At 39.5% G+C, this 12,074-nt stretch overlaps 1 protein-coding gene across 4 annotated transcripts in view; it reads left to right on the forward strand.

Moving 5' to 3' along the window:
- The first annotated feature begins 230 nt into the window (after positions 1 to 230).
- lrrc4ca (leucine rich repeat containing 4C, genome duplicate a) overlaps positions 231 to 12,074 on the forward strand; it is a 192,501-nt gene continuing 180,657 nt past the window's right edge. For all 4 annotated transcript variants that reach the window (XM_074632285.1, XM_074632288.1, XM_074632286.1 and 1 more), the window contains exon 1: positions 231 to 1,046. The gene's annotated coding sequence lies outside the window, so the exon portion shown is untranslated. The remainder of the gene's footprint in view (positions 1,047 to 12,074) is intronic.

Here is a 12,074-nt window from a genome sequence, read left to right on the forward strand (position 1 = left end):
TCTCGAGATCACATCTACTCCATCCATCCACCTTTTTTTACTTTGGCTTAAAAAAAAAAAAAAATCATCAAATTCAAGGAGCACAATCACGTCTTTAAGGAAGACAGCCTATTTGTATTCTAGGCTCCCGCTCTGTCTCCTCACGTGTGACTGAGTGCAAGTGAGCGAAGAAGAAGAGTGAGCAAGGAGGGAGGAGGGCAGAAAGAGGGAGGGAGTGTGTGAGAGAGAGGAAGGATGAATCTATTGCGTTGCAGCAGAGAACTGTGACAGACCAGGCATTTATTTGAGCAGAGACTGCTGCTGTAGCAGGAAGGACGCAGCAGCAACAGCGGCGGCAGCAGCAGCAGCAGCAGCAGCAGCACAGCTCTATCACTCAGTGCCTCCACCACAGCTGGAGACAAGGTGGACACGAAGAGGCGGAGGCACAGGGAATACACACCAGGAGCACAGCAGCTCTCCAATGCCACCGGCAATACGATTCCTGGAATACTACGTTGGCTTTTCCAGCTTTGCCTTGCAGCACATCAGTTTCCTTTTCCTCCTGATGCCCTTCAGTCCATCTATTTCCCTCTCCTCTGTCTTGATTTGAAGGGGTATTCATGCCAAGGGGAAGCGTGGCTTGATTGAGAATCAGCGTCAGTCTCTCTACAGGTCAGACGTTGGTACCAGCAGAAGACTCAAGAGGCGTTCTGCACATTATGCAAATCTCCTGAGCGATCTCCAGGGGTTTCATCACAGCTCTCTGGCTCATCCACTGGAAAGAAGTCAGAGTTTTATGGCTTTGAGAAATACATATGAGAAGTTGTGCTCCAAATAGGCCTCAGCTTTTCTGTTTTTTTTTTCTTTTCTTTTCCTGTATGGCTATTAAGTTTTTTGGTCAATGTGCGGCGGACCCAAAGACAAGAAAAGCAGAAGAGCAAAAGTAAATTTGCTTTGTAAGAGGAAGAAAACGGAAAAAAAAATATTTTTTGCTTCAGGTCCACTGTTGGTGAATCTTGTGTATTCCTTCCAGAGGGACGCCCAGGACTAAGATGTGAAACGCATTGGTGAGTAATGGAAGTTTCAAACTTTCATACAAACACTTCCTGACCTGTTTCTTGCATTAGCACCTCAGATATCAGTGTAAAACAATTTGTAGAGTGTTATTATCTATTCAAAGCCAGGCATTTATTACCCACTTACACTGGACTACATTATTTTTATTCTATTTTATTTAAACAAATGCTATTTTCTTCTGTCATCCTTGCAGCCCAGGCTGCAGGGATTGATGCACTAATATGATATTGACAGGCTAACTGATGCATGGCAAGGCTTCTCCAACAAAATCAACCTGTTGTAATCTCGTTGCTAAGCTACAGTTCCCTTCTGCGACAGTAATCATGCTACCTGTCAGGAATGACATGATTTACCATGAGTGGACATCAGCATAGTTCATTACTCCGGGTCGGAGAGCTTGTGTTGATCAGTTATGTCCAGATACGTGGAGGAAACGTACATTTAGCTTTTGTCCTTCAGAGTTCTCTGATGTTTGTGTGGCTGAGCACATAAATGTATTCCTACGCTGCCAGAGCCGTGCATGGTGAAGCACACGCAACAGTTCAATATAGAACAGATCAAAGTGTATCTGAGTATCTCAGGTTATTCGCTAAATGCAACACAAGGCATGGGTTATGTATTGATGTTGGTCGTGAAAGGCAAATTGTTTGAACACTTGCTGTGTGAATGCCTGGACCTCTGTGTGAGAGATTAACTGCTTGGGTTACAAAATAAATTACTGCTTGTCCCTTTTAGAGAGATGAACATTGTCTCAGCTGGAAACACAGCCTTTTTTTCCCGTGTTATTGGTTTCATGAAAACCCCATGTGATCCATATCCAGTCTACTCAATGTCAATCACAGGTCGCTGCTCGGTCTTGCCTAACCTAACCTAACTGTATCAATCAATCCTCACTGTAATTACACATTACCAAAATTGTGAAGTACTATGCTGAGAATCAAGTACACCATACACTGGTGGCCTGTTGTCCTAGAGGACTGGAGTACTGGTGGTGGGCGGTTTCTATTTACCGCAATCACACTCCTCTGTCACCCACAAGCCTGTTGAGATAAGAGGGAGCATGGCACACGCATTTAGATTACACCATCATCTGTTTGTATGCAATCAAGGCCTCTGAGATGCTGGACAAGTGCTGTACCCCTGAGAGAGCATGTGGTGATGAGCCATGTGTGCACAACCCTTGATGCCACTTGTGATTCTTGAAGCAGCGAGGTGATGATGAAAGGCTGGTAATTGCCGCTGATTAAGATATTAGAAAAAGCATTCACCCATGCATAATGAAATTATATGCGTCATCAAAATCAGAGCAAACATACTTCAATTAGTCCAATTGATAAAGTCCTTCCATCTAGACGGGATCACTTGAAAAAAGTGAGCCGAATTGGATGCATTCACTCGCCGTTCATTACGAGAGGATGTGTGTCGCATTGTGGTAAACAACGCTATGTCTGCCTGAACTGAATACGGGAATGATTGTGGCAGCGCAGCACAATGTTTTAATTGTCACACATGGGTTGTTATTCTCAGTTTTGCACATCAGCCAGTATGTCTCCAACTGCATACTCTACACACTATGGCAACAATAATACAGGATTGCATAATATTGTTTCTATTTTCTTCTTACGAAACCCAAACTGCACTAAACCGGCAGCCCTATGGGGAGCTGAGCATGCCAGCAGTGAACAATAGACTGTCAGCCATTCTTTTGAAGCTTAATCCAGCACAAATCCCACACCAAAAACATTAGTCTCAGTAGCAAGCATATGTGCCATATAATATTGAACAAGGAAAACAATAGGAACAGCATGAAAAACAAGTGGGAAACAGGAGCACACCGGTGGACCTCTAGGGTGAGCCGCAGCTGGCTTTTACCTATATCTACTGATGTGCGATCATGTTACAACACTGAAAACTACAAAACCAAGTACTTCAAGTACATTTGCTGCAGTAGCAGATCAAATGCTGTGTTTTGCTTTAACTTTTTTATACAGACCTACCGTGAGTAATTTATTCTCTTTTTTTAATCAAGTAAAATGAATGAATCAACCCTCATCAGAATGGTTTTACAAAAGCTTTTTTCAAAGAACAAATGCAATGAAATAAATATTTGAAAACAGATGAAAACAAAATGAGACAAGGACATCTTTAATTTAGAGAATCATACAAGTTAATTACAACTTGAGCCTTATTTTCCATAATTTTTTTTGTTTATGAAATCAATGCAATTGCTGAGTACTGGGAACATGCTACAATTAAAGCCAAAGCGGCAAGAATCACGGTTGTTCAAACATGTTGTAAATAAGTCAACAGTTTAGCAAGATTATCTAAAACGTTTTATTTGGAGATAAAACTGGAAGTTCAAAGTTAGAGAAAAAAAAATACTGGGCGCACAACTATGCCGGGTTCAATAGGTCAGAGTTGAACAGGAAGTCCGTGTGTAGATATTACAGTTTGAATAGTAACTTTATTGTTCGTCATTTTATTTTCTCTTCCACATAAGTTCACATAAGTTGGGGTTTGTTTAAAACAGGGCTTCTAAAAAATCAGTCAAAAAATCGGTCAATCAGTCAACTGATTGAACCAATGAAAAATCCGCAACTGTTTTGACAACTGGTTTTTAGTAGTAGTATTTAGTACTGTAGTAGTAGTTTGTGGTTAAGGTTTTTTTTTTTTTTTTAAGAAAGCAACAATTGCAATAGCTTCTCCACTGTGATGATTTGCTGCGTTTCGTTGTTTTATTTCTTTGGGTTTCAGAATGTTTGTTGGACAAAATAAGCAATTTATTGATATCACCACCTTGGGCAAAATTGAGATGAGCATTTTTCACTATTTTCTGACATTTTATAAACCAAACAATGAATCAAGAAAATTATTGTCGGATTAATCAATACTGAAAATAATCATTAGTTGCAGCCCTAGTTGGAGACATGTATCATCATCTGACTGCAGATGTGTTTTGCCTCATCTGTCTACCTGGAAGCAATGTCTCCACGTTCCTAGGAATGATGACAACTATTAATACAATAGAGTGCTACAGGGATGACGTATTTTTGTAGGCCAACCGGGAAGTTAGCATCGCCCTGGGTTCCCTCGACAAAAAGCCAATGGGATTTTTCCATTAGGTTTTGGATTATAGCAGAAAATAAACTCTAACATTTATGATACTTACATGTTGTAGTATGTTCCGTAAAATAATCTCCACGAATGAACAACACTTTTATGATTTTTGTAGCCTAAATGCAATCGGCAGAACTAAAAAGCTAACGTTCGGCTATAAACAAACTACACCACGGTCCCTATTCCGAAAATATGACACAAGTTCTACTAAAACTTAATCGTTACAAGCACAAGATGTGTGTTCAAATGTGTATGTGGATTCATGTATGTCCTACAGTGGAACTTTTCACTCCCTCTTTGCTTCCAGTGATATATTTATGCTCAAGTATGAAATTGATAATAAGGTGAATTGTGTATCTGTGGTGAGGATGTGTAATAAAATCGGCCAGCAGATTTTTGACCTGAACCTACAAGAGTTTCATGACGTGCAATCCACTTAGTAAGTGTCTCCTCAGACCTAGACTAGTGGATGATTGTGTGTACATCTCAGTGCTTATCTATGCACTGCACCCTCCCTGGTGAACAGTAAAGTGGCAGGTATCGCAGGCTGTCAGGGAGCTGGAGACAGACAGCGCGAAAAGAGAACTGACCTCCTCACTCCTCTTTTCCATGCCTTGCTGATGATGTTGCCCTCGCCAGCTTGGCAGTTGTAGTGTGGAACAGGTGCAGAGAAGTTTGAGGAGTTTACGTCGGAAGCTTTGAATGCCTCTGTCACTGCAAAAGCTGGAGAACGTGACCGTTTATGCACTGATATGTCTTTCTGAGAGTTGTGGACCCTGAGATAAAAGGCTCATCGCAAACACACTGACAGTGACAACTCATGTAATGTCATATTGTAATTCATCAAGTTCAGTATGTAGCTGCACAAAGTCAAACAGCCTGTTTGAGGTTCAGCATACTTGCACCTGCTGTATGTGTGACTGTTTTCTGTCAATGATCAAGGTTAGTAGTGTACATTTTCAAGGGAGGGACCTTTGGACTGGCTGAATATCACTCACAGGCTATGTTACAAATTGCATACTTTAGTTTTACTTTTAGTACATACTGCCACTGCCCTTACAAAGGATGTACTGTTGCATACAGTATGCATACAATTGGGACATACTACTTTGTCATAACTTGAACTTTGACCCTCCTGCTCATATATCCGCCGCGCAGAGGATTGTGGGTCAGAATAGCCAGAAAAGCATGCTGGCTTGCATACTGCAAAATGCGACCGGATGCAGTATAACATCCTGGTATTTTTGGCATACTGCATTTGACATACTATGTATTGGGACATACTAAATCTTTTTCCGGAATACTAAATAGTATGTAAGTGTGTATAATTATTTTACTCTCATCACATATACTGTATGCATTTCCATTATCCAGGCAAACTCTGCACTTCCTTCAATAAATTCAAATAAGTTTAAATTACTGCATCTGTCGACAACAGTGACACGAGGGCACAACCCCAAAACTGGTTACTTCCCCACAACATTAAGTGACGGAGTCCTGCTTGGGAGGAGTAAAGGTTATAAACGCCTCTTTAGCCTTGCTAGTGGTATGGCTCTAGGGATGGCAATGTCGGTGTGTCAGTCGGTCAATTGGTCCACCTCTTTGGTGTAAACTGAAACATCGCCTTGACATTTTGCACAGACATCCATGGTCCTCAGAGGACAAATCTGTATGCCTTTTGGTTATCAACTGACTTTTCCTCTACTACCACCATGGGGTGGGTGAGTGAATTGTTTTGACAAGACAAATTACAGCATTAGTTGTTTGTTCAAATGCATAAAATGACCTACTGTATGCTTATGTTTACCTGACAAAGACCACACGTAGCCAGTGAATTATGACTTTTTTCTGTCAGGAGCAAAATTGGAAGTAGCGTTATGTTGTTTGACTCCTGACGGCGTGTACACGCTGGGAAAGTCAGGAGCGCGTGGCGGCTGCGGAACCTGTTGTTTTTTTATTTTGGCTTCCATGTTAACAGGTTAGAGCCACCACACAGCCCGGCTGCGTGTCATCTTCATCTCTTCTAGAGATTCGAGGTCTCGCCTATTTTTAACGATCTGTTCACAGTAACAGCAGACAGTGAAAGTGATCATTTGATAGTATATTCATCATACCAGCAACATTATTAAGGTTTCATTCTCTGTATCCTTAGAATATGTCACACACGGAAAAAAGTAAAGATTTATTTTTAAATCAGCACTTCCTGCTTTCGTTTTAAGATAAAAGCCCTCAAGCATTTTTTTCTGTGGACAGAATTCCTTCATTTGTTAACACAAGGCTTTTTTCTGAAATATTTGCATGACAGTGTTGTAGAACATGCAGTGACTTGCAGAGCTCCATGAATGAATATACAGTAGTATGAGGTTTGAATTGTGGATTATTACTATTATTTACAAATTACCACACGTTTCTTAACCTTTTCTGTCTAAAATAAATATAAATTACATTTATAATGAAATGAAATGGCCACTTTAAAAATTTCATGCAGTAAATCGTCATTCAGCGGTCAAAAACTTCAGTTTCCCTATAACCCTATGTTAAGTGTGTACGTTTCCTAATCCTAAACATACCCTTTGTTTGTCGTAACCACGACCATTCCTTATTCTTAACCATACTGTAGTGGCCATGTGTAGCTACTGTATGTAGAAAGTCAGAATTAAAAAAAAAAGGTTGGCATTGGAAGTTAAACTTTGTAATTGAAGGTAATGTGTGTTTTTTTAATCTAACTAAAACTCAATGGAAACTTTATTTGGAGAAATACAGTTTACCGGACAGCTATGGATTTACAAGCATGGTTAAACTCAGTGATACGAGCCTCTGAAATCCCATCCCATGATGATGATGTTGATCACCTGCTGCCATCCTCTTGCGGTAAAAATATTTTGTACCAGCAGCATTTTCGTCCCCAAAGCAGCCGCAGAAACCCTGTTGCAACCCTCTAACTCAGTTTTCTTCGACAGAAATAATCTTTTCACATATTGGCCAGATTGTTAATTTGAAATCTAAACCAAATGAGACATGTTTAGAATATTAACCTAATAGGACAGGTCCTCCCTATGCTAATGCAGACAAGCCTGAAAAAGGTCTCTTCCCCAGGCATCCTTTGTACCTGCTGCCATCTGGAGTAGACATTTGAGTGTGTGGGCATGTCAGCACAGGTCAGGTCTTCCCTAATTAGTATTTCATCATAATTACACAGAGACCGCGGACTGACAACTCTATTTAAAATGGTGTAATGCTGCAGGTAGATAGTGAACTGAATCAATGGAAATATCACAGTGGGAGATATCACTTAATGCTGGTAACGGCTCACTCTCTGATGTTAAAGACATTTTTTTAAAAGACAGAAAGAAATACAGTGTGGGTGGTGCAAATGAAACATAATGTGAAAAATGAATATATTATAAGAAACTGTGTCATCAGATACTCAAACCTACAATTTTTGTTTATCTTTTGACAGTAGAGTAGAAGCTCTGGGGATGATGAACGCCTTGAAAAATAAATAAAGTGCAGAGAAACATAGAAATGTCGCTTACGATGGCAATACAATACAAGCTTACTTGACAAGTGTGTTAAGACAGCCAGAATAAGCAAGAGGTGTAGCTAGGCCATCACAATTCCCTATTGCATCAATTCTCCTGTTGATTTAGCAGAAAAACACATCTAATGGGGCTTGTATATGGGAATTGTATTATTTTTGAGTAAATTCTACTGATTTGCATATAGAAACTAAAACAAGTGGCTTACCCACAAGCACACTGAATATTTCTCTTTTAAAAATATGCCAAGCAGTGCCAAGATAGACAATTGTATAAAGGCTGTTCATGAAATTGTATTGGAAAAGCAGGTTCACTTCAACAATCTGATTGTCCGTTGAGTATATTCCCAAAAAAAAAGTGAAAAGGTAGCACATCCCAGATTTCCAAGTGAAGGAGGGCACAATACTCACATTTCACTTGTGTATTTGGCTCACATCACAATAGAGATATGCTTAGGCGTTTCGGCACAGAGCCTTCATCAGAGCGTTGTTGTTTATGAAATATTTGACAATGAATCAGTTAATTATTATTACAATGGGCCGTTGGCAAGGGTAAAAGCGAGCTCAAACTCAGAGAGAAAGTACAAGTGGATCTAATTTTGGTAACCAGAGTTGAGCACAATCCTGGCAGAGTGCGGTACAATCTGGAAAACGGGGCTGAAGCAGGATGAATACATTGTCAGTGGGAGGAATATATTATCAGCAGATGAAGTCGGGGCAGGCTTTCATAGTGTCCAATCACATTAACTCCTCTTATCCCCTTTAAAGGCAGCAGACAGTTTCCTAATGGGAAAGGAGCAGAGGCCAGACCAGCTTCTGGAACAAAGGTGATTTAAGTTAAGTGGCAATGTTTGCTACATGAAGGAAGTTAAAGTTTAAAAAAAATAAACTCGCAAACTTTGATCAAACGGTCAAACTAGGCAGCACTGATTAAATATGAATCAATATTCTGTTACTGTAATGTCTATTTCTCACCTCAAATGTTTTCAGAAACATCTTGTTGTGTACTGTTTAGCTGTAAAATGAGAAAGTTTGTGACCCGTCTGCCATGTTGAAATCAGTTGAGGAAATACCAAGCACCGCCCACCAGCCGGAGCAAACTTTCTCAACACTTGAATTAAAATATGCTGAAAGGTTATTATGCAATTTGCCCAATGATGCCAAAAACATTCTGCCTACTGCAGGTTTAAAGGGAAATTCTGATATTTTAAAATTTGTAAAAGTTTGTAAAATTTAATCAAATTTTGAAAACTGGGTCGAACTGCTCGCTTGCTTTTCCTGAATCTTTACAACGGATGTATGAAGTGCAAAATTAATATAACCCTTATGGCCACAATTATGAGAATACGCTTTAAAAATTCAGTGATTCCCCTTTAAACAAATCCAGATGTGTTGATTTTGAGAAATAAAATAACTTTTTCACACATCTCTTTTAGTAAAATTCACAAATTTTGTTTTTGAATTTTACCAAGCGTGTGTTGAATTGCTTGAATCCATTGTGTATTTTGTAATATTCAAGCTATTTTTTAATTCTAATTTGTACATCTGTTTTTTTAGTGCTTTCATACCTTTATCACAATGCATGCATGTGCAGTTACGGTTGGGTAGAAAATGAAGATTACCAAACCAAAACCAACCCCTCGATATACAACCCATAGTGGTTATATTTTATCACTGCTCGGTGAGATAACAAATGAACCAGAGCCTAATTGGACCAAGTGGTGGCATGCCACTGCGGTATTTACAAAACCTCTGGCAGCCTCTCATCTCCTGGCTTTGGCACAGCTACAGTGGGGAATTACAGCCTGCTCTCTCATCTGCAATGTTAAATATGGCCATATATGTTTAGTTGTAATTAATGTGCCTCATTGTGAATTTGTCCTTAAATTGCAAAATAGGTATCCCTTACCACAGCATATCAGCGCAGCCTCATAAACATACTGTATTTCATCCTCCAAAGGAAAGCAAACACAGGCAATTTTCTAAGAATAAAAATATAAAGCATTGCAGTAGGAGTACAGGCAATAACTTTATATTTTAATGCTGTTGACATAGTAATAACTTCTGAAGTTAATAAATACTGTGATATGTGTTATATTGATACAGCGGCTGAATGTCACAAGCACTGCCAGTTTGTCTTATATGAGGGTCAGACTGCCAGCCAACTGCCACCTGTGTACGGTAAGATATTGTAATGAGGCTCAGAAAGTCATTCATTTCTCAGCAGAGGACTGCTAACAGCTTGAAACATATGGAGGGAAAATCGCAAACCAGTGTTGCTGGCAATTCAGCAGTGATTATTAAGGAACACCTGTTTGGCTGGCTGGCAAGGCGACTCAGGGTCCTGCTGAATAGCAGCAGGCTAATGAAGGTCTTCTCAGCTTAATTGTTTGGGCTATAAATAGTGACGGATAGAGGGATAGAGTGTGGCGCCACTCTCATCCATTTTTTTCTTTTTCGCCATACATTCAGTGAATGCGCTATTAAAGGATTGTTGTTGTGAATAGGGCAGAGGAGGCATTTGTGTAATTGCCAACATTAGCAAGTACAAAAGAGTCATTAACAGTAAACTGTGAAATTAAACTTTGGTGAAAGGATACATTCATAGAGTGAGGGTCGCCTTTTTAAGTATGAAGGAGACCAATGATGTCCAATAAACATTTTAGGTGTAAGGTATGTTAAAATGCTATTATAACCTATGAAATTGCATTTGATTATAAAGGTGAACAGCAGCTTTTAGATTGCAGCGAAGGTCCAACAAAGGTCTTTCTCATTAGCAATTCAAATCATGGGCAAAGCGATTTCTTCTTGCGTTGGCCTATACCAGACCTCACATTGCCTTTATGCTCTGACAGAACCTCATTTTAGGGAAAATCAAATGCAGAACACATCAGTAATTGCAACATTACCCACAACCATATCTCCAAAACGACTATTTGACAGAAGAACTCAATGAGAATAAAGCGGGATCATCTGATTTCCAGTTAAACAGCGTTTGAAGCATTGCCACTGCAGCGTGCGCCCTGCTGTTCAGGGGTCACCTTCATTGATGTTGTTCAAATGAGTTTGGCTGGCAGTGTTTTCCAGGTCAACCCTTTGGAGAGAGAAGGCGGGCTGATAACTTTCACAAGCCTTAAAGTTTCACAGCAAGCATGAAAAGAATGACATCATTCAAATGTTGTTTTGAGGAACCAAACAGGGAACAATAAAGCAAAAATTTGTTTAATGAATTTCTGTTTTGTAGTGCTGTGTTCTGAAAATTGAAATGTTCTTAGATCAAAAGTGCCTTTTCTCGACCAAAATAACTTCAAAAATGACTGTTTATCCTTTGAGATCAAATATTTGCTCAAATAGATATCCCCATTATGAATCCATTAATGTACATCCTTTGTTGACAATGTATTACATACATACAAGAGAGTACAAAGACTAAACACTAATGTTTGAAATATTAGGTGATAAAAAGTATGGATCGGATTCACTGCAACTCAAGCAAAAAAATACAAAGTCCATTAAGGCCTCAGTAGCAAGAGCACGCTAATGTCACCTTACCTGTGCTTGAGCTCAGAAGTGAGGCATCCAGCATGGCTCACAGTATCCGGAGCAAGCACCATTATTATAATATACTGTATGCAGGGTCTGCATTTGGATTGGGGCCAATCGCCCACTGATTCACCAGGAACCTCCACCGGTGTCACACATTACTGCACCACAGAGGAATACACGACCACTTTACTAATCATGGTCATCGTCTGCAGATCCCAGATTCTGCATTCATTTACCAGAAAGCAGAAGAGCTTTTACTTGATGAGGTTTGCATTCAGCACATCCTGTTTTTTACTTTTCCAATCGGTATTAAATGAAATATTTAGCTGTAAAAATGAGAGAGTAGGGCTGTCAATCAATTCAAATGTTTATTCATGATTAATCGCATGATTGTCCATGAATAATCGTGATTAATTGCACATTTCGTATTTGTTCAAATTGTACCTTAAAGGTAGATTTGTCAAGTATTTAATACATTTATCAACATGGGAGTGGGCAAATATGTTTCCTTTATGCAAATGTATGTATATATTTATTATTGGAAATCAATCAACAACACAAAACAATGACATATATTGTCCAGAAACCCTCACAGGTAGTGCATTTAGAATAACAAAATATGCTCAAATCATAACATGGCAAACTGCAGCCCATCAGACAACAACAGCTGTCAGTGTGTCAGTGTGCTGACTTGACTATGACTTACCCCAAACTGCATGTGATTACAATAAAGTGGGCATTTCTGTAAAGGGGAGACTCGTGGGTACCCATAGAACCCATTTTCATTCACATATCTTAAGGTCAGAGGTCAAGGGAC

Source organism: Sebastes fasciatus, chromosome 4 (genome assembly GCF_043250625.1).
Source record: "Sebastes fasciatus isolate fSebFas1 chromosome 4, fSebFas1.pri, whole genome shotgun sequence".
Lineage (NCBI taxonomy): Eukaryota > Metazoa > Chordata > Actinopteri > Perciformes > Sebastidae > Sebastes > Sebastes fasciatus.